Here is a 22,247-nt window from a genome sequence, read left to right as displayed (position 1 = left end):
GTTATCGTCGGAACGATATTTGTGCACCAAGGGTAGCTCACGGCCAGTAAACACCTTCCGACCGGATTCATGACTCGCATCCACTAGTACACTCATCCGCTATAGCCTGTACGTCACTGAATCTAAACAAACCCCCGCTATAATTTGACCGCAAATGAAATGTCAGAACGAATTCCGTTTATCGAATCAAACGACACTATCACCCCGCCATAATAAAGACCGGACGTGTTTGAATTCACCATCCGGAAGAAAATAAAAAGATCCGAACCGAAACGTAGGAGGCGACGCACTAAACGTGCGTTTCAGTTCGCATCGATGTTCCAGAACCGAAAGATTGTTCGAAAAAAGTGGTAGATAGCCGAAAAAAGTGACAGGGGTGCAACACGAGGACTTCCCAGGAGGTCATCCATCCTAGTACTACTCTCGCCCAAGCACGCTTAACTTCGGAGTTCTGATGGGATCCAGTGCATTTGTGCTGGTATGATCGCACCCAGCATGCCTCTCCATTGTCAAAGTAATAACGAGTTTCCACTCGCATTGTCGTACGAAGTCCGTTTAAATGAAAGTGCGAAAAAATCCTGCTAGATGACACCGGATGGACGATCCGAGAATGTCGGGAAGCCGGATGACCGCCAGGGCTGTCATCGCGCGATGAATCTTCCCGAGTACCCCCGAATCAATATAAGAATCGCCACGATCTGACGGGCGGATCAAAAGTTATCGTCGGAACGATATTTGTGCACCAAGGGTAGCTCACGGCCAGTAAACACCTTCCGACCGGATTCATGACTCGCATCCACTAGTACACTCATCCGCTATAGCCTGTACGTCACTGAATCTAAACAAACCCCCGCTATAATTTGACCGCAAATGAAATGTCAGAACGAATTCCGTTTATCGAATCAAACGACACTATCACCCCGCCATAATAAAGACCGGACGTCTTTGAATTCACCATCCGGAAGAAAATAAAAAGATCCGAACCGAAACGTAGGAGGCGACGCACTAAACGTGCGTTTCAGTTCGCATCGATGTTCCAGAACCGAAAGATTGTTCGAAAAAAGTGGTAGATAGCCGAAAAAAGTGACAGGGGTGCAACACGAGGAATTCCTAGGAGGTCACCCATCCTAGTACTACTCTCGCCCAAGCACGCTTAACTTCGGAGTTCTGATGGGATCCAGTGCATTTGTGCTGGTATGATCGCACCCAGCATGCCTCTCCATTGTCAAAGTAATTAAGAGTTTCCACTCGCATTGTCGTACGAAGTCCGTTTAAATGAAAGTGCGAAAAAATCCTGCTAGATGACACCGGATGGACGATCCGAGCATGTCGGGAAGCCGGATGACCGCCAGGGCTGTCATTGCGCGATGGATCTTCCCGAGTACCCCCGAATCAATATAAGAATCGCGACGATCTGACGGGCGGATCAAAAGTTATCGTCGGAACGATATTTGTGCACCAAGGGTAGCTCACGGCCAGTAAACACCTTCCGACCGGATTCATGACTCGCATCCACTAGTACACTCATCCGCTATAGCCTGTACGTCACTGAATCTAAACAAACCCCCGCTATAATTTGACCGCAAATGAAATGTCAGAACGAATTCCGTTTATCGAATCAAACGACACTATCACCCTGCCATAATAAAGACCGGACGTGTTTGAATTCACCATCCGGAAGAAAATAAAAAGATCCGAACCGAAACGTAGGAGGCGACGCACTAAACGTGCGTTTCAGTTCGCATCGATGTTCCAGAACCGAAAGATTGTTCGAAAAAAGTGGTAGATAGCCGAAAAAAGTGACAGGGGTGCAACACGAGGACTTCCCAGGAGGTCACCCATCCTAGTACTACTCTCGCCCAAGCACGCTTAACTTCGGAGTTCTGATGGGATCCAGTGCATTTGTGCTGGTATGATCGCACCCAGCATGCCTCTCCATTGTCAAAGTAATAAAGAGTTTCCACTCGCATTGTCGTACGAAGTCCGTTTAAATGAAAGTGCGAAAAAATCCTGCTAGATGACACCGGATGGACGATCCGAGCATGTCGGGAAGCCGGATGACCGCCAGGGCTGTCATCGCGCGATGAATCTTCCCGAGTACCCCCGAATCAATATAAGAATCGCCACGATCTGACGGGCGGATCAAAAGTTATCGTCGGAACGATATTTGTGCACCAAGGGTAGCTCACGGCCAGTAAACACCTTCCGACCGGATTCATGACTCGCATCCACTAGTACACTCATCCGCTATAGCCTGTACGTCACTGAATCTAAACAAACCCCCGCTATAATTTGACCGCAAATGAAATGTCAGAACGAATTCCGTTTATCGAATCAAACGACACTATCACCCCGCCATAATAAAGACCGGACGTCTTTGAATTCACCATCCGGAAGAAAATAAAAAGATCCGAACCGAAACGTAGGAGGCGACGCACTAAACGTGCGTTTCAGTTCGCATCGATGTTCCAGAACCGAAAGATTGTTCGAAAAAAGTGGTAGATAGCCGAAAAAAGTGACAGGGGTGCAACACGAGGACTTCCCAGGAGGTCACCCATCCTAGTACTACTCTCGCCCAAGCACGCTTAACTTCGGAGTTCTGATGGGATCCAGTGCATTTGTGCTGGTATGATCGCACCCAGCATGCCTCTCCATTGTCAAAGTAATTAAGAGTTTCCACTCGCATTGTCGTACGAAGTCCGTTTAAATGAAAGTGCGAAAAAATCCTGCTAGATGACACCGGATGGACGATCCGAGCATGTCGGGAAGCCGGATGACCGCCAGGGCTGTCATCGCGCGATGGATCTTCCCGAGTACCCCCGAATCAATATAAGAATCGCGACGATCTGACGGGCGGATCAAAAGTTATCGTCGGAACGATATTTGTGCACCAAGGGTAGCTCACGGCCAGTAAACACCTTCCGACCGGATTCATGACTCGCATCCACTAGTACACTCATCCGCTATAGCCTGTACGTCACTGAATCTAAACAAACCCCCGCTATAATTTGACCGCAAATGAAATGTCAGAACGAATTCCGTTTATCGAATCAAACGACACTATCACCCCGCCATAATAAAGACCGGACGTCTTTGAATTCACCATCCGGAAGAAAATAAAAAGATCCGAACCGAAACGTAGGAGGCGACGCACTAAACGTGCGTTTCAGTTCGCATCGATGTTCCAGAACCGAAAGATTGTTCGAAAAAAGTGGTAGATAGCCGAAAAAAGTGACAGGGGTGCAACACGAGGACTTCCCAGGAGGTCACCCATCCTAGTACTGCTCTCGCCCAAGCACGCTTAACTTCGGAGTTCTGATGGGATCCAGTGCATTTGTGCTGGTATGATCGCACCCAGCATGCCTCTCCATTGTCAAAGTAATAAAGAGTTTCCACTCGCATTGTCGTACGAAGTCCGTTTAAATGAAAGTGCGAAAAAATCCTGCTAGATGACACCGGATGGACGATCCGAGCATGTCGGGAAGCCGGATGACTGCCAGGGCTGTCATCGCGCGTTGAATCTTCCCGAGTACCCCCGAATCAATATAAGAATCGCCACAATCTGACGGGCGGATCAAAAGTTATCGTCGGAACGATATTTGTGCACCAAGGGTAGCTCACGGCCAGTAAACACCTTCCGACCGGATTCATGACTCGCATCCACTAGTACACTCATCCGCTATAGCCTGTACGTCACTGAATCTAAACAAACCCCCGCTATAATTTGACCGCAAATGAAATGTCAGAACGAATTCCGTTTATCGAATCAAACGACACTATCACCCCGCCATAATAAAGACCGGACGTGTTTGAATTCACCATCCGGAAGAAAATAAAAAGATCCGAACCGAAACGTAGGAGGCGACGCACTAAACGTGCGTTTCAGTTCGCATCGATGTTCCAGAACCGAAAGATTGTTCGAAAAAAGTGGTAGATAGCCGAAAAAAGTGACAGGGGTGCAACACGAGGACTTCCCAGGAGGTCATCCATCCTAGTACTACTCTCGCCCAAGCACGCTTAACTTCGGAGTTCTGATGGGATCCAGTGCATTTGTGCTGGTATGATCGCACCCAGCATGCCTCTCCATTGTCAAAGTAATAACGAGTTTCCACTCGCATTGTCGTACGAAGTCCGTTTAAATGAAAGTGCGAAAAAATCCTGCTAGATGACACCGGATGGACGATCCGAGAATGTCGGGAAGCCGGATGACCGCCAGGGCTGTCATCGCGCGATGAATCTTCCCGAGTACCCCCGAATCAATATAAGAATCGCCACGATCTGACGGGCGGATCAAAAGTTATCGTCGGAACGATATTTGTGCACCAAGGGTAGCTCACGGCCAGTAAACACCTTCCGACCGGATTCATGACTCGCATCCACTAGTACACTCATCCGCTATAGCCTGTACGTCACTGAATCTAAACAAACCCCCGCTATAATTTGACCGCAAATGAAATGTCAGAACGAATTCCGTTTATCGAATCAAACGACACTATCACCCCGCCATAATAAAGACCGGACGTCTTTGAATTCACCATCCGGAAGAAAATAAAAAGATCCGAACCGAAACGTAGGAGGCGACGCACTAAACGTGCGTTTCAGTTCGCATCGATGTTCCAGAACCGAAAGATTGTTCGAAAAAAGTGGTAGATAGCCGAAAAAAGTGACAGGGGTGCAACACGAGGAATTCCTAGGAGGTCACCCATCCTAGTACTACTCTCGCCCAAGCACGCTTAACTTCGGAGTTCTGATGGGATCCAGTGCATTTGTGCTGGTATGATCGCACCCAGCATGCCTCTCCATTGTCAAAGTAATTAAGAGTTTCCACTCGCATTGTCGTACGAAGTCCGTTTAAATGAAAGTGCGAAAAAATCCTGCTAGATGACACCGGATGGACGATCCGAGCATGTCGGGAAGCCGGATGACCGCCAGGGCTGTCATCGCGCGATGAATCTTCCCGAGTACCCCCGAATCAATATAAGAATCGCCACGATCTGACGGGCGGATCAAAAGTTATCGTCGGAACGATATTTGTGCACCAAGGGTAGCTCACGGCCAGTAAACACCTTCCGACCGGATTCATGACTCGCATCCACTAGTACACTCATCCGCTATAGCCTGTACGTCACTGAATCTAAACAAACCCCCGCTATAATTTGACCGCAAATGAAATGTCAGAACGAATTCCGTTTATCGAATCAAACGACACTATCACCCCGCCATAATAAAGACCGGACGTCTTTGAATTCACCATCCGGAAGAAAATAAAAAGATCCGAACCGAAACGTAGGAGGCGACGCACTAAACGTGCGTTTCAGTTCGCATCGATGTTCCAGAACCGAAAGATTGTTCGAAAAAAGTGGTAGATAGCCGAAAAAAGTGACAGGGGTGCAACACGAGGAATTCCTAGGAGGTCACCCATCCTAGTACTACTCTCGCCCAAGCACGCTTAACTTCGGAGTTCTGATGGGATCCAGTGCATTTGTGCTGGTATGATCGCACCCAGCATGCCTCTCCATTGTCAAAGTAATTAAGAGTTTCCACTCGCATTGTCGTACGAAGTCCGTTTAAATGAAAGTGCGAAAAAATCCTGCTAGATGACACCGGATGGACGATCCGAGCATGTCGGGAAGCCGGATGACCGCCAGGGCTGTCATTGCGCGATGGATCTTCCCGAGTACCCCCGAATCAATATAAGAATCGCGACGATCTGACGGGCGGATCAAAAGTTATCGTCGGAACGATATTTGTGCACCAAGGGTAGCTCACGGCCAGTAAACACCTTCCGACCGGATTCATGACTCGCATCCACTAGTACACTCATCCGCTATAGCCTGTACGTCACTGAATCTAAACAAACCCCCGCTATAATTTGACCGCAAATGAAATGTCAGAACGAATTCCGTTTATCGAATCAAACGACACTATCACCCTGCCATAATAAAGACCGGACGTGTTTGAATTCACCATCCGGAAGAAAATAAAAAGATCCGAACCGAAACGTAGGAGGCGACGCACTAAACGTGCGTTTCAGTTCGCATCGATGTTCCAGAACCGAAAGATTGTTCGAAAAAAGTGGTAGATAGCCGAAAAAAGTGACAGGGGTGCAACACGAGGACTTCCCAGGAGGTCACCCATCCTAGTACTACTCTCGCCCAAGCACGCTTAACTTCGGAGTTCTGATGGGATCCAGTGCATTTGTGCTGGTATGATCGCACCCAGCATGCCTCTCCATTGTCAAAGTAATAAAGAGTTTCCACTCGCATTGTCGTACGAAGTCCGTTTAAATGAAAGTGCGAAAAAATCCTGCTAGATGACACCGGATGGACGATCCGAGCATGTCGGGAAGCCGGATGACCGCCAGGGCTGTCATCGCGCGATGAATCTTCCCGAGTACCCCCGAATCAATATAAGAATCGCCACGATCTGACGGGCGGATCAAAAGTTATCGTCGGAACGATATTTGTGCACCAAGGGTAGCTCACGGCCAGTAAACACCTTCCGACCGGATTCATGACTCGCATCCACTAGTACACTCATCCGCTATAGCCTGTACGTCACTGAATCTAAACAAACCCCCGCTATAATTTGACCGCAAATGAAATGTCAGAACGAATTCCGTTTATCGAATCAAACGACACTATCACCCCGCCATAATAAAGACCGGACGTCTTTGAATTCACCATCCGGAAGAAAATAAAAAGATCCGAACCGAAACGTAGGAGGCGACGCACTAAACGTGCGTTTCAGTTCGCATCGATGTTCCAGAACCGAAAGATTGTTCGAAAAAAGTGGTAGATAGCCGAAAAAAGTGACAGGGGTGCAACACGAGGAATTCCTAGGAGGTCACCCATCCTAGTACTACTCTCGCCCAAGCACGCTTAACTTCGGAGTTCTGATGGGATCCAGTGCATTTGTGCTGGTATGATCGCACCCAGCATGCCTCTCCATTGTCAAAGTAATTAAGAGTTTCCACTCGCATTGTCGTACGAAGTCCGTTTAAATGAAAGTGCGAAAAAATCCTGCTAGATGACACCGGATGGACGATCCGAGCATGTCGGGAAGCCGGATGACCGCCAGGGCTGTCATTGCGCGATGGATCTTCCCGAGTACCCCCGAATCAATATAAGAATCGCGACGATCTGACGGGCGGATCAAAAGTTATCGTCGGAACGATATTTGTGCACCAAGGGTAGCTCACGGCCAGTAAACACCTTCCGACCGGATTCATGACTCGCATCCACTAGTACACTCATCCGCTATAGCCTGTACGTCACTGAATCTAAACAAACCCCCGCTATAATTTGACCGCAAATGAAATGTCAGAACGAATTCCGTTTATCGAATCAAACGACACTATCACCCTGCCATAATAAAGACCGGACGTGTTTGAATTCACCATCCGGAAGAAAATAAAAAGATCCGAACCGAAACGTAGGAGGCGACGCACTAAACGTGCGTTTCAGTTCGCATCGATGTTCCAGAACCGAAAGATTGTTCGAAAAAAGTGGTAGATAGCCGAAAAAAGTGACAGGGGTGCAACACGAGGACTTCCCAGGAGGTCACCCATCCTAGTACTACTCTCGCCCAAGCACGCTTAACTTCGGAGTTCTGATGGGATCCAGTGCATTTGTGCTGGTATGATCGCACCCAGCATGCCTCTCCATTGTCAAAGTAATAAAGAGTTTCCACTCGCATTGTCGTACGAAGTCCGTTTAAATGAAAGTGCGAAAAAATCCTGCTAGATGACACCGGATGGACGATCCGAGCATGTCGGGAAGCCGGATGACCGCCAGGGCTGTCATCGCGCGATGAATCTTCCCGAGTACCCCCGAATCAATATAAGAATCGCCACGATCTGACGGGCGGATCAAAAGTTATCGTCGGAACGATATTTGTGCACCAAGGGTAGCTCACGGCCAGTAAACACCTTCCGACCGGATTCATGACTCGCATCCACTAGTACACTCATCCGCTATAGCCTGTACGTCACTGAATCTAAACAAACCCCCGCTATAATTTGACCGCAAATGAAATGTCAGAACGAATTCCGTTTATCGAATCAAACGACACTATCACCCCGCCATAATAAAGACCGGACGTCTTTGAATTCACCATCCGGAAGAAAATAAAAAGATCCGAACCGAAACGTAAGGGGCGACGCACTAAACGTGCGTTTCAGTTCGCATCGATGTTCCAGAACCGAAAGATTGTTCGAAAAAAGTGGTAGATAGCCGAAAAAAGTGACAGGGGTGCAACACGAGGACTTCCCAGGAGGTCACCCATCCTAGTACTACTCTCGCCCAAGCACGCTTAACTTCGGAGTTCTGATGGGATCCAGTGCATTTGTGCTGGTATGATCGCACCCAGCATGCCTCTCCATTGTCAAAGTAATTAAGAGTTTCCACTCGCATTGTCGTACGAAGTCCGTTTAAATGAAAGTGCGAAAAAATCCTGCTAGATGACACCGGATGGACGATCCGAGCATGTCGGGAAGCCGGATGACCGCCAGGGCTGTCATCGCGCGATGGATCTTCCCGAGTACCCCCGAATCAATATAAGAATCGCGACGATCTGACGGGCGGATCAAAAGTTATCGTCGGAACGATATTTGTGCACCAAGGGTAGCTCACGGCCAGTAAACACCTTCCGACCGGATTCATGACTCGCATCCACTAGTACACTCATCCGCTATAGCCTGTACGTCACTGAATCTAAACAAACCCCCGCTATAATTTGACCGCAAATGAAATGTCAGAACGAATTCCGTTTATCGAATCAAACGACACTATCACCCCGCCATAATAAAGACCGGACGTCTTTGAATTCACCATCCGGAAGAAAATAAAAAGATCCGAACCGAAACGTAGGAGGCGACGCACTAAACGTGCGTTTCAGTTCGCATCGATGTTCCAGAACCGAAAGATTGTTCGAAAAAAGTGGTAGATAGCCGAAAAAAGTGACAGGGGTGCAACACGAGGACTTCCCAGGAGGTCACCCATCCTAGTACTGCTCTCGCCCAAGCACGCTTAACTTGGGAGTTCTGATGGGATCCAGTGCATTTGTGCTGGTATGATCGCACCCAGCATGCCTCTCCATTGTCAAAGTAATAAAGAGTTTCCACTCGCATTGTCGTACGAAGTCCGTTTAAATGAAAGTGCGAAAAAATCCTGCTAGATGACACCGGATGGACGATCCGAGCATGTCGGGAAGCCGGATGACCGCCAGGGCTGTCATCGCGCGTTGAATCTTCCCGAGTACCCCCGAATCAATATAAGAATCGCCACAATCTGACGGGCGGATCAAAAGTTATCGTCGGAACGATATTTGTGCACCAAGGGTAGCTCACGGCCAGTAAACACCTTCCGACCGGATTCATGACTCGCATCCACTAGTACACTCATCCGCTATAGCCTGTACGTCACTGAATCTAAACAAACCCCCGCTATAATTTGACCGCAAATGAAATGTCAGAACGAATTCCGTTTATCGAATCAAACGACACTATCACCCCGCCATAATAAAGACCGGACGTGTTTGAATTCACCATCCGGAAGAAAATAAAAAGATCCGAACCGAAACGTAGGAGGCGACGCACTAAACGTGCGTTTCAGTTCGCATCGATGTTCCAGAACCGAAAGATTGTTCGAAAAAAGTGGTAGATAGCCGAAAAAAGTGACAGGGGTGCAACACGAGGACTTCCCAGGAGGTCATCCATCCTAGTACTACTCTCGCCCAAGCACGCTTAACTTCGGAGTTCTGATGGGATCCAGTGCATTTGTGCTGGTATGATCGCACCCAGCATGCCTCTCCATTGTCAAAGTAATAACGAGTTTCCACTCGCATTGTCGTACGAAGTCCGTTTAAATGAAAGTGCGAAAAAATCCTGCTAGATGACACCGGATGGACGATCCGAGCATGTCGGGAAGCCGGATGACCGCCACGGCTGTCATCGCGCGATGAATCTTCCCGAGTACCCCCGAATCAATATAAGAATCGCCACGATCTGACGGGCGGATCAAAAGTTATCGTCGGAACGATATTTGTGCACCAAGGGTAGCTCACGGCCAGTAAACACCTTCCGACCGGATTCATGACTCGCATCCACTAGTACACTCATCCGCTATAGCCTGTACGTCACTGAATCTAAACAAACCCCCGCTATAATTTGACCGCAAATGAAATGTCAGAACGAATTCCGTTTATCGAATCAAACGACACTATCACCCCGCCATAATAAAGACCGGACGTCTTTGAATTCACCATCCGGAAGAAAATAAAAAGATCCGAACCGAAACGTAGGAGGCGACGCACTAAACGTGCGTTTCAGTTCGCATCGATGTTCCAGAACCGAAAGATTGTTCGAAAAAAGTGGTAGATAGCCGAAAAAAGTGACAGGGGTGCAACACGAGGAATTCCTAGGAGGTCACCCATCCTAGTACTACTCTCGCCCAAGCACGCTTAACTTCGGAGTTCTGATGGGATCCAGTGCATTTGTGCTGGTATGATCGCACCCAGCATGCCTCTCCATTGTCAAAGTAATTAAGAGTTTCCACTCGCATTGTCGTACGAAGTCCGTTTAAATGAAAGTGCGAAAAAATCCTGCTAGATGACACCGGATGGACGATCCGAGCATGTCGGGAAGCCGGATGACCGCCAGGGCTGTCATCGCGCGATGAATCTTCCCGAGTACCCCCGAATCAATATAAGAATCGCCACGATCTGACGGGCGGATCAAAAGTTATCGTCGGAACGATATTTGTGCACCAAGGGTAGCTCACGGCCAGTAAACACCTTCCGACCGGATTCATGACTCGCATCCACTAGTACACTCATCCGCTATAGCCTGTACGTCACTGAATCTAAACAAACCCCCGCTATAATTTGACCGCAAATGAAATGTCAGAACGAATTCCGTTTATCGAATCAAACGACACTATCACCCCGCCATAATAAAGACCGGACGTCTTTGAATTCACCATCCGGAAGAAAATAAAAAGATCCGAACCGAAACGTAAGGGGCGACGCACTAAACGTGCGTTTCAGTTCGCATCGATGTTCCAGAACCGAAAGATTGTTCGAAAAAAGTGGTAGATAGCCGAAAAAAGTGACAGGGGTGCAACACGAGGACTTCCCAGGAGGTCACCCATCCTAGTACTACTCTCGCCCAAGCACGCTTAACTTCGGAGTTCTGATGGGATCCAGTGCATTTGTGCTGGTATGATCGCACCCAGCATGCCTCTCCATTGTCAAAGTAATTAAGAGTTTCCACTCGCATTGTCGTACGAAGTCCGTTTAAATGAAAGTGCGAAAAAATCCTGCTAGATGACACCGGATGGACGATCCGAGCATGTCGGGAAGCCGGATGACCGCCAGGGCTGTCATCGCGCGATGGATCTTCCCGAGTACCCCCGAATCAATATAAGAATCGCGACGATCTGACGGGCGGATCAAAAGTTATCGTCGGAACGATATTTGTGCACCAAGGGTAGCTCACGGCCAGTAAACACCTTCCGACCGGATTCATGACTCGCATCCACTAGTACACTCATCCGCTATAGCCTGTACGTCACTGAATCTAAACAAACCCCCGCTATAATTTGACCGCAAATGAAATGTCAGAACGAATTCCGTTTATCGAATCAAACGACACTATCACCCCGCCATAATAAAGACCGGACGTCTTTGAATTCACCATCCGGAAGAAAATAAAAAGATCCGAACCGAAACGTAGGAGGCGACGCACTAAACGTGCGTTTCAGTTCGCATCGATGTTCCAGAACCGAAAGATTGTTCGAAAAAAGTGGTAGATAGCCGAAAAAAGTGACAGGGGTGCAACACGAGGACTTCCCAGGAGGTCACCCATCCTAGTACTGCTCTCGCCCAAGCACGCTTAACTTGGGAGTTCTGATGGGATCCAGTGCATTTGTGCTGGTATGATCGCACCCAGCATGCCTCTCCATTGTCAAAGTAATAAAGAGTTTCCACTCGCATTGTCGTACGAAGTCCGTTTAAATGAAAGTGCGAAAAAATCCTGCTAGATGACACCGGATGGACGATCCGAGCATGTCGGGAAGCCGGATGACCGCCAGGGCTGTCATCGCGCGTTGAATCTTCCCGAGTACCCCCGAATCAATATAAGAATCGCCACAATCTGACGGGCGGATCAAAAGTTATCGTCGGAACGATATTTGTGCACCAAGGGTAGCTCACGGCCAGTAAACACCTTCCGACCGGATTCATGACTCGCATCCACTAGTACACTCATCCGCTATAGCCTGTACGTCACTGAATCTAAACAAACCCCCGCTATAATTTGACCGCAAATGAAATGTCAGAACGAATTCCGTTTATCGAATCAAACGACACTATCACCCCGCCATAATAAAGACCGGACGTGTTTGAATTCACCATCCGGAAGAAAATAAAAAGATCCGAACCGAAACGTAGGAGGCGACGCACTAAACGTGCGTTTCAGTTCGCATCGATGTTCCAGAACCGAAAGATTGTTCGAAAAAAGTGGTAGATAGCCGAAAAAAGTGACAGGGGTGCAACACGAGGACTTCCCAGGAGGTCATCCATCCTAGTACTACTCTCGCCCAAGCACGCTTAACTTCGGAGTTCTGATGGGATCCAGTGCATTTGTGCTGGTATGATCGCACCCAGCATGCCTCTCCATTGTCAAAGTAATAACGAGTTTCCACTCGCATTGTCGTACGAAGTCCGTTTAAATGAAAGTGCGAAAAAATCCTGCTAGATGACACCGGATGGACGATCCGAGCATGTCGGGAAGCCGGATGACCGCCACGGCTGTCATCGCGCGATGAATCTTCCCGAGTACCCCCGAATCAATATAAGAATCGCCACGATCTGACGGGCGGATCAAAAGTTATCGTCGGAACGATATTTGTGCACCAAGGGTAGCTCACGGCCAGTAAACACCTTCCGACCGGATTCATGACTCGCATCCACTAGTACACTCATCCGCTATAGCCTGTACGTCACTGAATCTAAACAAACCCCCGCTATAATTTGACCGCAAATGAAATGTCAGAACGAATTCCGTTTATCGAATCAAACGACACTATCACCCCGCCATAATAAAGACCGGACGTCTTTGAATTCACCATCCGGAAGAAAATAAAAAGATCCGAACCGAAACGTAGGAGGCGACGCACTAAACGTGCGTTTCAGTTCGCATCGATGTTCCAGAACCGAAAGATTGTTCGAAAAAAGTGGTAGATAGCCGAAAAAAGTGACAGGGGTGCAACACGAGGAATTCCTAGGAGGTCACCCATCCTAGTACTACTCTCGCCCAAGCACGCTTAACTTCGGAGTTCTGATGGGATCCAGTGCATTTGTGCTGGTATGATCGCACCCAGCATGCCTCTCCATTGTCAAAGTAATTAAGAGTTTCCACTCGCATTGTCGTACGAAGTCCGTTTAAATGAAAGTGCGAAAAAATCCTGCTAGATGACACCGGATGGACGATCCGAGCATGTCGGGAAGCCGGATGACCGCCAGGGCTGTCATCGCGCGATGAATCTTCCCGAGTACCCCCGAATCAATATAAGAATCGCCACGATCTGACGGGCGGATCAAAAGTTATCGTCGGAACGATATTTGTGCACCAAGGGTAGCTCACGGCCAGTAAACACCTTCCGACCGGATTCATGACTCGCATCCACTAGTACACTCATCCGCTATAGCCTGTACGTCACTGAATCTAAACAAACCCCCGCTATAATTTGACCGCAAATGAAATGTCAGAACGAATTCCGTTTATCGAATCAAACGACACTATCACCCCGCCATAATAAAGACCGGACGTCTTTGAATTCACCATCCGGAAGAAAATAAAAAGATCCGAACCGAAACGTAGGAGGCGACGCACTAAACGTGCGTTTCAGTTCGCATCGATGTTCCAGAACCGAAAGATTGTTCGAAAAAAGTGGTAGATAGCCGAAAAAGGTGACAGGGGTGCAACACGAGGAATTCCTAGGAGGTCACCCATCCTAGTACTACTCTCGCCCAAGCACGCTTAACTTCGGAGTTCTGATGGGATCCAGTGCATTTGTGCTGGTATGATCGCACCCAGCATGCCTCTCCATTGTCAAAGTAATTAAGAGTTTCCACTCGCATTGTCGTACGAAGTCCGTTTAAATGAAAGTGCGAAAAAATCCTGCTAGATGACACCGGATGGACGATCCGAGCATGTTGGGAAGCCGGATGACCGCCAAGGCTGTCATTGCGCGATGGATCTTCCCGAGTACCCCCGAATCAATATAAGAATCGCGACGATCTGACGGGCGGATCAAAAGTTATCGTCGGAACGATATTTGTGCACCAAGGGTAGCTCACGGCCAGTAAACACCTTCCGACCGGATTCATGACTCGCATCCACTAGTACACTCATCCGCTATAGCCTGTACGTCACTGAATCTAAACAAACCCCCGCTATAATTTGACCGCAAATGAAATGTCAGAACGAATTCCGTTTATCGAATCAAACGACACTATCACCCTGCCATAATAAAGACCGGACGTGTTTGAATTCACCATCCGGAAGAAAATAAAAAGATCCGAACCGAAACGTAGGAGGCGACGCACTAAACGTGCGTTTCAGTTCGCATCGATGTTCCAGAACCGAAAGATTGTTCGAAAAAAGTGGTAGATAGCCGAAAAAAGTGACAGGGGTGCAACACGAGGACTTCCCAGGAGGTCACCCATCCTAGTACTACTCTCGCCCAAGCACGCTTAACTTCGGAGTTCTGATGGGATCCAGTGCATTTGTGCTGGTATGATCGCACCCAGCATGCCTCTCCATTGTCAAAGTAATAAAGAGTTTCCACTCGCATTGTCGTACGAAGTCCGTTTAAATGAAAGTGCGAAAAAATCCTGCTAGATGACACCGGATGGACGATCCGAGCATGTCGGGAAGCCGGATGACCGCCAGGGCTGTCATCGCGCGATGAATCTTCCCGAGTACCCCCGAATCAATATAAGAATCGCCACGATCTGACGGGCGGATCAAAAGTTATCGTCGGAACGATATTTGTGCACCAAGGGTAGCTCACGGCCAGTAAACACCTTCCGACCGGATTCATGACTCGCATCCACTAGTACACTCATCCGCTATAGCCTGTACGTCACTGAATCTAAACAAACCCCCGCTATAATTTGACCGCAAATGAAATGTCAGAACGAATTCCGTTTATCGAATCAAACGACACTATCACCCCGCCATAATAAAGACCGGACGTCTTTGAATTCACCATCCGGAAGAAAATAAAAAGATCCGAACCGAAACGTAGGAGGCGACGCACTAAACGTGCGTTTCAGTTCGCATCGATGTTCCAGAACCGAAAGATTGTTCGAAAAAAGTGGTAGATAGCCGAAAAAAGTGACAGGGGTGCAACACGAGGACTTCCCAGGAGGTCACCCATCCTAGTACTACTCTCGCCCAAGCACGCTTAACTTCGGAGTTCTGATGGGATCCAGTGCATTTGTGCTGGTATGATCGCACCCAGCATGCCTCTCCATTGTCAAAGTAATTAAGAGTTTCCACTCGCATTGTCGTACGAAGTCCGTTTAAATGAAAGTGCGAAAAAATCCTGCTAGATGACACCGGATGGACGATCCGAGCATGTCGGGAAGCCGGATGACCGCCAGGGCTGTCATCGCGCGATGGATCTTCCCGAGTACCCCCGAATCAATATAAGAATCGCGACGATCTGACGGGCGGATCAAAAGTTATCGTCGGAACGATATTTGTGCACCAAGGGTAGCTCACGGCCAGTAAACACCTTCCGACCGGATTCATGACTCGCATCCACTAGTACACTCATCCGCTATAGCCTGTACGTCACTGAATCTAAACAAACCCCCGCTATAATTTGACCGCAAATGAAATGTCAGAACGAATTCCGTTTATCGAATCAAACGACACTATCACCCCGCCATAATAAAGACCGGACGTCTTTGAATTCACCATCCGGAAGAAAATAAAAAGATCCGAACCGAAACGTAGGAGGCGACGCACTAAACGTGCGTTTCAGTTCGCATCGATGTTCCAGAACCGAAAGATTGTTCGAAAAAAGTGGTAGATAGCCGAAAAAAGTGACAGGGGTGCAACACGAGGACTTCCCAGGAGGTCACCCATCCTAGTACTGCTCTCGCCCAAGCACGCTTAACTTCGGAGTTCTGATGGGATCCAGTGCATTTGTGCTGGTATGATCGCACCCAGCATGCCTCTCCATTGTCAAAGTAATAAAGAGTTTCCACTCGCATTGTCGTACGAAGTCCGTTTAAATGAAAGTGCGAAAAAATCCTGCTAGATGACACCGGATGGACGATCCGAGCATGTCGGGAAGCCGGATGACCGCCAGGGCTGTCATCGCGCGTTGAATCTTCCCGAGTACCCCCGAATCAATATAAGAATCGCCACGATCTGACGGGCGGATCAAAAGTTATCGTCGGAACGATATTTGTGCACCAAGGGTAGCTCACGGCCAGTAAACACCTTCCGACCGGATTCATGACTCGCATCCACTAGTACACTCATCCGCTATAGCCTGTACGTCACTGAATCTAAACAAACCCCCGCTATAATTTGACCGCAAATGAAATGTCAGAACGAATTCCGTTTATCGAATCAAACGACACTATCACCCCGCCATAATAAAGACCGGACGTGTTTGAATTCACCATCCGGAAGAAAATAAAAAGATCCGAACCGAAACGTAGGAGGCGACGCACTAAACGTGCGTTTCAGTTCGCATCGATGTTCCAGAACCGAAAGATTGTTCGAAAAAAGTGGTAGATAGCCGAAAAAAGTGACAGGGGTGCAACACGAGGACTTCCCAGGAGGTCACCCATCCTAGTACTACTCTCGCCCAAGCACGCTTAACTTCGGAGTTCTGATGGGATCCAGTGCATTTGTGCTGGTATGATCGCACCCAGCATGCCTCTCCATTGTCAAATTAATAAAGAGTTTCCACTCGCATTGTCGTACGAAGTCCGTTTAAATGAAAGTGCGAAAAAATCCTGCTAGATGACACCGGATGGACGATCCGAGCATGTCGGGAAGCCGGATGACCGCCAGGGCTGTCATCGCGCGATGAATCTTCCCGAGTACCCCCGAATCAATATAAGAATCGCCACGATCTGACGGGCGGATCAAAAGTTATCGTCGGAACGATATTTGTGCACCAAGGGTAGCTCACGGCCAGTAAACACCTTCCGACCGGATTCATGACTCGCATCCACTAGTACACTCATCCGCTATAGCCTGTACGTCACTGAATCTAAACAAACCCCCGCTATAATTTGACCGCAAATGAAATGTCAGAACGAATTCCGTTTATCGAATCAAACGACACTATCACCCCGCCATAATAAAGACCGGACGTGTTTGAATTCACCATCCGGAAGAAAATAAAAAGATCCGAACCGAAACGTAGGAGGCGACGCACTAAACGTGCGTTTCAGTTCGCATCGATGTTCCAGAACCGAAAGATTGTTCGAAAAAAGTGGTAGATAGCCGAAAAAAGTGACAGGGGTGCAACACGAGGACTTCCCAGGAGGTCACCCATCCTAGTACTACTCTCGCCCAAGCACGCTTAACTTCGGAGTTCTGATGGGATCCAGTGCATTTGTGCTGGTATGATCGCACCCAGCATGCCTCTCCATTGTCAAATTAATAAAGAGTTTCCACTCGCATTGTCGTACGAAGTCCGTTTAAATGAAAGTGCGAAAAAATCCTGCTAGATGACACCGGATGGACGATCCGAGCATGTCGGGAAGCCGGATGACCGCCAGGGCTGTCATCGCGCGATGAATCTTCCCGAGTACCCCCGAATCAATATAAGAATCGCCACGATCTGACGGGCGGATCAAAAGTTATCGTCGGAACGATATTTGTGCACCAAGGGTAGCTCACGGCCAGTAAACACCTTCCGACCGGATTCATGACTCGCATCCACTAGTACACTCATCCGCTATAGCCTGTACGTCACTGAATCTAAACAAACCCCCGCTATAATTTGACCGCAAATGAAATGTCAGAACGAATTCCGTTTATCGAATCAAACGACACTATCACCCCGCCATAATAAAGACCGGACGTCTTTGAATTCACCATCCGGAAGAAAATAAAAAGATCCGAACCGAAACGTAGGAGGCGACGCACTAAACGTGCGTTTCAGTTCGCATCGATGTTCCAGAACCGAAAGATTGTTCGAAAAAAGTGGTAGATAGCCGAAAAAAGTGACAGGGGTGCAACACGAGGACTTCCCAGGAGGTCACCCATCCTAGTACTACTCTCGCCCAAGCACGCTTAACTTCGGAGTTCTGATGGGATCCAGTGCATTTGTGCTGGTATGATCGCACCCAGCATGCCTCTCCATTGTCAAAGTAATTAAGAGTTTCCACTCGCATTGTCGTACGAAGTCCGTTTAAATGAAAGTGCGAAAAAATCCTGCTAGATGACACCGGATGGACGATCCGAGCATGTCGGGAAGCCGGATGACCGCCAGGGCTGTCATCGCGCGATGGATCTTCCCGAGTACCCCCGAATCAATATAAGAATCGCGACGATCTGACGGGCGGATCAAAAGTTATCGTCGGAACGATATTTGTGCACCAAGGGTAGCTCACGGCCAGTAAACACCTTCCGACCGGATTCATGACTCGCATCCACTAGTACACTCATCCGCTATAGCCTGTACGTCACTGAATCTAAACAAACCCCCGCTATAATTTGACCGCAAATGAAATGTCAGAACGAATTCCGTTTATCGAATCAAACGACACTATCACCCCGCCATAATAAAGACCGGACGTCTTTGAATTCACCATCCGGAAGAAAATAAAAAGATCCGAACCGAAACGTAGGAGGCGACGCACTAAACGTGCGTTTCAGTTCGCATCGATGTTCCAGAACCGAAAGATTGTTCGAAAAAAGTGGTAGATAGCCGAAAAAAGTGACAGGGGTGCAACACGAGGACTTCCCAGGAGGTCACCCATCCTAGTACTACTCTCGCCCAAGCACGCTTAACTTCGGAGTTCTGATGGGATCCAGTGCATTTGTGCTGGTATGATCGCACCCAGCATGCCTCTCCATTGTCAAAGTAATTAAGAGTTTCCACTCGCATTGTCGTACGAAGTCCGTTTAAATGAAAGTGCGAAAAAATCCTGCTAGATGACACCGGATGGACGATCCGAGCATGTCGGGAAGCCGGATGACCGCCAGGGCTGTCATCGCGCGATGGATCTTCCCGAGTACCCCCGAATCAATATAAGAATCGCGACGATCTGACGGGCGGATCAAAAGTTATCGTCGGAACGATATTTGTGCACCAAGGGTAGCTCACGGCCAGTAAACACCTTCCGACCGGATTCATGACTCGCATCCACTAGTACACTCATCCGCTATAGCCTGTACGTCACTGAATCTAAACAAACCCCCGCTATAATTTGACCGCAAATGAAATGTCAGAACGAATTCCGTTTATCGAATCAAACGACACTATCACCCCGCCATAATAAAGACCGGACGTCTTTGAATTCACCATCCGGAAGAAAATAAAAAGATCCGAACCGAAACGTAGGAGGCGACGCACTAAACGTGCGTTTCAGTTCGCATCGATGTTCCAGAACCGAAAGATTGTTCGAAAAAAGTGGTAGATAGCCGAAAAAAGTGACAGGGGTGCAACACGAGGACTTCCCAGGAGGTCACCCATCCTAGTACTGCTCTCGCCCAAGCACGCTTAACTTCGGAGTTCTGATGGGATCCAGTGCATTTGTGCTGGTATGATCGCACCCAGCATGCCTCTCCATTGTCAAAGTAATAAAGAGTTTCCACTCGCATTGTCGTACGAAGTCCGTTTAAATGAAAGTGCGAAAAAATCCTGCTAGATGACACCGGATGGACGATCCGAGCATGTCGGGAAGCCGGATGACCGCCAGGGCTGTCATCGCGCGTTGAATCTTCCCGAGTACCCCCGAATCAATATAAGAATCGCCACGATCTGACGGGCGGATCAAAAGTTATCGTCGGAACGATATTTGTGCACCAAGGGTAGCTCACGGCCAGTAAACACCTTCCGACCGGATTCATGACTCGCATCCACTAGTACACTCATCCGCTATAGCCTGTACGTCACTGAATCTAAACAAACCCCCGCTATAATTTGACCGCAAATGAAATGTCAGAACGAATTCCGTTTATCGAATCAAACGACACTATCACCCCGCCATAATAAAGACCGGACGTGTTTGAATTCACCATCCGGAAGAAAATAAAAAGATCCGAACCGAAACGTAGGAGGCGACGCACTAAACGTGCGTTTCAGTTCGCATCGATGTTCCAGAACCGAAAGATTGTTCGAAAAAAGTGGTAGATAGCCGAAAAAAGTGACAGGGGTGCAACACGAGGACTTCCCAGGAGGTCACCCATCCTAGTACTACTCTCGCCCAAGCACGCTTAACTTCGGAGTTCTGATGGGATCCAGTGCATTTGTGCTGGTATGATCGCACCCAGCATGCCTCTCCATTGTCAAATTAATAAAGAGTTTCCACTCGCATTGTCGTACGAAGTCCGTTTAAATGAAAGTGCGAAAAAATCCTGCTAGATGACACCGGATGGACGATCCGAGCATGTCGGGAAGCCGGATGACCGCCAGGGCTGTCATCGCGCGATGAATCTTCCCGAGTACCCCCGAATCAATATAAGAATCGCCACGATCTGACGGGCGGATCAAAAGTTATCGTCGGAACGATATTTGTGCACCAAGGGTAGCTCACGGCCAGTAAACACCTTCCGACCGGATTCATGACTCGCATCCACTAGTACACTCATCCGCTATAGCCTGTACGTCACTGAATCTAAACAAACCCCCGCTATAATTTGACCGCAAATGAAATGTCAGAACGAATTCCGTTTATCGAATCAAACGACACTATCACCCCGCCATAATAAAGACCGGACGTGTTTGAATTCACCATCCGGAAGAAAATAAAAAGATCCGAACCGAAACGTAGGAGGCGACGCACTAAACGTGCGTTTCAGTTCGCATCGATGTTCCAGAACCGAAAGATTGTTCGAAAAAAGTGGTAGATAGCCGAAAAAAGTGACAGGGGTGCAACACGAGGACTTCCCAGGAGGTCACCCATCCTAGTACTACTCTCGCCCAAGCACGCTTAACTTCGGAGTTCTGATGGGATCCAGTGCATTTGTGCTGGTATGATCGCACCCAGCATGCCTCTCCATTGTCAAAGTAATAACGAGTTTCCACTCGCATTGTCGTACGAAGTCCGTTTAAATGAAAGTGCGAAAAAATCCTGCTAGATGACACCGGATGGACGATCCGAGCATGTCGGGAAGCCGGATGACCGCCAGGGCTGTCATCGCGCGATGAATCTTCCCGAGTACCCCCGAATCAATATAAGAATCGCCACGATCTGACGGGCGGATCAAAAGTTATCGTCGGAACGATATTTGTGCACCAAGGGTAGCTCACGGCCAGTAAACACCTTCCGACCGGATTCATGACTCGCATCCACTAGTACACTCATCCGCTATAGCCTGTACGTCACTGAATCTAAACAAACCCCCGCTATAATTTGACCGCAAATGAAATGTCAGAACGAATTCCGTTTATCGAATCAAACGACACTATCACCCTGCCATAATAAAGACCGGACGTGTTTGAATTCACCATCCGGAAGAAAATAAAAAGATCCGAACCGAAACGTAAGAGGCGACGCACTAAACGTGCGTTTCAGTTCGCATCGATGTTCCAGAACCGAAAGATTGTTCGAAAAAAGTGGTAGATAGCCGAAAAAAGTGACAGGGGTGCAACACGAGGACTTCCCAGGAGGTCACCCATCCTAGTACTACTCTCGCCCAAGCACGCTTAACTTCGGAGTTCTGATGGGATCCAGTGCATTTGTGCTGGTATGATCGCACCCAGCATGCCTCTCCATTGTCAAAGTAATTAAGAGTTTCCACTCGCATTGTCGTACGAAGTCCGTTTAAATGAAAGTGCGAAAAAATCCTGCTAGATGACACCGGATGGACGATCCGAGCATGTCGGGAAGCCGGATGACCGCCAGGGCTGTCATCGCGCGATGAATCTTCCCGAGTACCCCCGAATCAATATAAGAATCGCGACGATCTGACGGGCGGATCAAAAGTTATCGTCGGAACGATATTTGTGCACCAAGGGTAGCTCACGGCCAGTAAA

At 48.4% G+C, this 22,247-nt stretch overlaps 31 non-coding genes across 31 annotated transcripts; all 31 read right to left on the bottom strand.

The window, feature by feature from the left end:
- Window positions 1-373: 373 nt before the first annotated feature.
- On the bottom strand, window positions 374-492 carry LOC143873471 (5S ribosomal RNA). The gene has a single exon (XR_013248179.1). It is a non-coding gene; the product is annotated as a 5S ribosomal RNA (ribosomal RNA).
- Window positions 493-1,089: 597 nt separating this feature from the next.
- Window positions 1,090-1,208, bottom strand: LOC143873363 (5S ribosomal RNA). The gene has a single exon (XR_013248075.1). It is a non-coding gene; the product is annotated as a 5S ribosomal RNA (ribosomal RNA).
- Window positions 1,209-1,805: 597 nt separating this feature from the next.
- On the bottom strand, window positions 1,806-1,924 carry LOC143870845 (5S ribosomal RNA). Its single transcript, XR_013245627.1, has one exon. It is a non-coding gene; the product is annotated as a 5S ribosomal RNA (ribosomal RNA).
- A 597-nt stretch (window positions 1,925-2,521) lies between these two features.
- On the bottom strand, window positions 2,522-2,640 carry LOC143870844 (5S ribosomal RNA). Its single transcript, XR_013245626.1, has one exon. It is a non-coding gene; the product is annotated as a 5S ribosomal RNA (ribosomal RNA).
- A 597-nt stretch (window positions 2,641-3,237) lies between these two features.
- Window positions 3,238-3,356, bottom strand: LOC143873204 (5S ribosomal RNA). Its single transcript, XR_013247924.1, has one exon. It is a non-coding gene; the product is annotated as a 5S ribosomal RNA (ribosomal RNA).
- Window positions 3,357-3,953: 597 nt separating this feature from the next.
- Window positions 3,954-4,072, bottom strand: LOC143873470 (5S ribosomal RNA). Its single transcript, XR_013248178.1, has one exon. It is a non-coding gene; the product is annotated as a 5S ribosomal RNA (ribosomal RNA).
- Window positions 4,073-4,669: 597 nt separating this feature from the next.
- LOC143873362 (5S ribosomal RNA) lies at window positions 4,670-4,788 on the bottom strand. The gene has a single exon (XR_013248074.1). It is a non-coding gene; the product is annotated as a 5S ribosomal RNA (ribosomal RNA).
- A 597-nt stretch (window positions 4,789-5,385) lies between these two features.
- Window positions 5,386-5,504, bottom strand: LOC143873361 (5S ribosomal RNA). Its single transcript, XR_013248073.1, has one exon. It is a non-coding gene; the product is annotated as a 5S ribosomal RNA (ribosomal RNA).
- A 597-nt stretch (window positions 5,505-6,101) lies between these two features.
- On the bottom strand, window positions 6,102-6,220 carry LOC143870843 (5S ribosomal RNA). The gene has a single exon (XR_013245625.1). It is a non-coding gene; the product is annotated as a 5S ribosomal RNA (ribosomal RNA).
- Window positions 6,221-6,817: 597 nt separating this feature from the next.
- LOC143873360 (5S ribosomal RNA) lies at window positions 6,818-6,936 on the bottom strand. The gene has a single exon (XR_013248072.1). It is a non-coding gene; the product is annotated as a 5S ribosomal RNA (ribosomal RNA).
- Window positions 6,937-7,533: 597 nt separating this feature from the next.
- Window positions 7,534-7,652, bottom strand: LOC143870842 (5S ribosomal RNA). The gene has a single exon (XR_013245624.1). It is a non-coding gene; the product is annotated as a 5S ribosomal RNA (ribosomal RNA).
- Window positions 7,653-8,249: 597 nt separating this feature from the next.
- LOC143870840 (5S ribosomal RNA) lies at window positions 8,250-8,368 on the bottom strand. The gene has a single exon (XR_013245622.1). It is a non-coding gene; the product is annotated as a 5S ribosomal RNA (ribosomal RNA).
- A 597-nt stretch (window positions 8,369-8,965) lies between these two features.
- LOC143873964 (5S ribosomal RNA) lies at window positions 8,966-9,084 on the bottom strand. The gene has a single exon (XR_013248657.1). It is a non-coding gene; the product is annotated as a 5S ribosomal RNA (ribosomal RNA).
- Window positions 9,085-9,681: 597 nt separating this feature from the next.
- LOC143873469 (5S ribosomal RNA) lies at window positions 9,682-9,800 on the bottom strand. Its single transcript, XR_013248177.1, has one exon. It is a non-coding gene; the product is annotated as a 5S ribosomal RNA (ribosomal RNA).
- A 597-nt stretch (window positions 9,801-10,397) lies between these two features.
- On the bottom strand, window positions 10,398-10,516 carry LOC143873359 (5S ribosomal RNA). Its single transcript, XR_013248071.1, has one exon. It is a non-coding gene; the product is annotated as a 5S ribosomal RNA (ribosomal RNA).
- Window positions 10,517-11,113: 597 nt separating this feature from the next.
- On the bottom strand, window positions 11,114-11,232 carry LOC143870839 (5S ribosomal RNA). The gene has a single exon (XR_013245621.1). It is a non-coding gene; the product is annotated as a 5S ribosomal RNA (ribosomal RNA).
- A 597-nt stretch (window positions 11,233-11,829) lies between these two features.
- Window positions 11,830-11,948, bottom strand: LOC143873963 (5S ribosomal RNA). Its single transcript, XR_013248656.1, has one exon. It is a non-coding gene; the product is annotated as a 5S ribosomal RNA (ribosomal RNA).
- Window positions 11,949-12,545: 597 nt separating this feature from the next.
- LOC143873468 (5S ribosomal RNA) lies at window positions 12,546-12,664 on the bottom strand. The gene has a single exon (XR_013248176.1). It is a non-coding gene; the product is annotated as a 5S ribosomal RNA (ribosomal RNA).
- Window positions 12,665-13,261: 597 nt separating this feature from the next.
- Window positions 13,262-13,380, bottom strand: LOC143873358 (5S ribosomal RNA). Its single transcript, XR_013248070.1, has one exon. It is a non-coding gene; the product is annotated as a 5S ribosomal RNA (ribosomal RNA).
- A 597-nt stretch (window positions 13,381-13,977) lies between these two features.
- LOC143873357 (5S ribosomal RNA) lies at window positions 13,978-14,096 on the bottom strand. Its single transcript, XR_013248069.1, has one exon. It is a non-coding gene; the product is annotated as a 5S ribosomal RNA (ribosomal RNA).
- Window positions 14,097-14,693: 597 nt separating this feature from the next.
- Window positions 14,694-14,812, bottom strand: LOC143870837 (5S ribosomal RNA). The gene has a single exon (XR_013245620.1). It is a non-coding gene; the product is annotated as a 5S ribosomal RNA (ribosomal RNA).
- Window positions 14,813-15,409: 597 nt separating this feature from the next.
- On the bottom strand, window positions 15,410-15,528 carry LOC143870836 (5S ribosomal RNA). The gene has a single exon (XR_013245619.1). It is a non-coding gene; the product is annotated as a 5S ribosomal RNA (ribosomal RNA).
- A 597-nt stretch (window positions 15,529-16,125) lies between these two features.
- On the bottom strand, window positions 16,126-16,244 carry LOC143873202 (5S ribosomal RNA). The gene has a single exon (XR_013247922.1). It is a non-coding gene; the product is annotated as a 5S ribosomal RNA (ribosomal RNA).
- A 597-nt stretch (window positions 16,245-16,841) lies between these two features.
- LOC143870835 (5S ribosomal RNA) lies at window positions 16,842-16,960 on the bottom strand. Its single transcript, XR_013245618.1, has one exon. It is a non-coding gene; the product is annotated as a 5S ribosomal RNA (ribosomal RNA).
- A 597-nt stretch (window positions 16,961-17,557) lies between these two features.
- Window positions 17,558-17,676, bottom strand: LOC143870834 (5S ribosomal RNA). Its single transcript, XR_013245617.1, has one exon. It is a non-coding gene; the product is annotated as a 5S ribosomal RNA (ribosomal RNA).
- Window positions 17,677-18,273: 597 nt separating this feature from the next.
- Window positions 18,274-18,392, bottom strand: LOC143870833 (5S ribosomal RNA). Its single transcript, XR_013245616.1, has one exon. It is a non-coding gene; the product is annotated as a 5S ribosomal RNA (ribosomal RNA).
- A 597-nt stretch (window positions 18,393-18,989) lies between these two features.
- LOC143870832 (5S ribosomal RNA) lies at window positions 18,990-19,108 on the bottom strand. The gene has a single exon (XR_013245615.1). It is a non-coding gene; the product is annotated as a 5S ribosomal RNA (ribosomal RNA).
- A 597-nt stretch (window positions 19,109-19,705) lies between these two features.
- LOC143873201 (5S ribosomal RNA) lies at window positions 19,706-19,824 on the bottom strand. Its single transcript, XR_013247921.1, has one exon. It is a non-coding gene; the product is annotated as a 5S ribosomal RNA (ribosomal RNA).
- A 597-nt stretch (window positions 19,825-20,421) lies between these two features.
- On the bottom strand, window positions 20,422-20,540 carry LOC143870831 (5S ribosomal RNA). The gene has a single exon (XR_013245614.1). It is a non-coding gene; the product is annotated as a 5S ribosomal RNA (ribosomal RNA).
- A 597-nt stretch (window positions 20,541-21,137) lies between these two features.
- On the bottom strand, window positions 21,138-21,256 carry LOC143870830 (5S ribosomal RNA). Its single transcript, XR_013245613.1, has one exon. It is a non-coding gene; the product is annotated as a 5S ribosomal RNA (ribosomal RNA).
- A 597-nt stretch (window positions 21,257-21,853) lies between these two features.
- Window positions 21,854-21,972, bottom strand: LOC143870828 (5S ribosomal RNA). The gene has a single exon (XR_013245611.1). It is a non-coding gene; the product is annotated as a 5S ribosomal RNA (ribosomal RNA).
- Window positions 21,973-22,247: the final 275 nt, after the last annotated feature.

Source organism: Tasmannia lanceolata, unplaced genomic scaffold (genome assembly GCF_043159265.1).
Source record: "Tasmannia lanceolata isolate RefF3 unplaced genomic scaffold, GAP_Taslan_0.1 ptg000003l, whole genome shotgun sequence".
Classification (NCBI taxonomy): domain Eukaryota; kingdom Viridiplantae; phylum Streptophyta; class Magnoliopsida; order Canellales; family Winteraceae; genus Tasmannia; species Tasmannia lanceolata.
The sequence above is the reverse complement of the archived record's forward strand: the minus strand, read 5'-3'. Positions and strand labels throughout refer to the sequence as shown.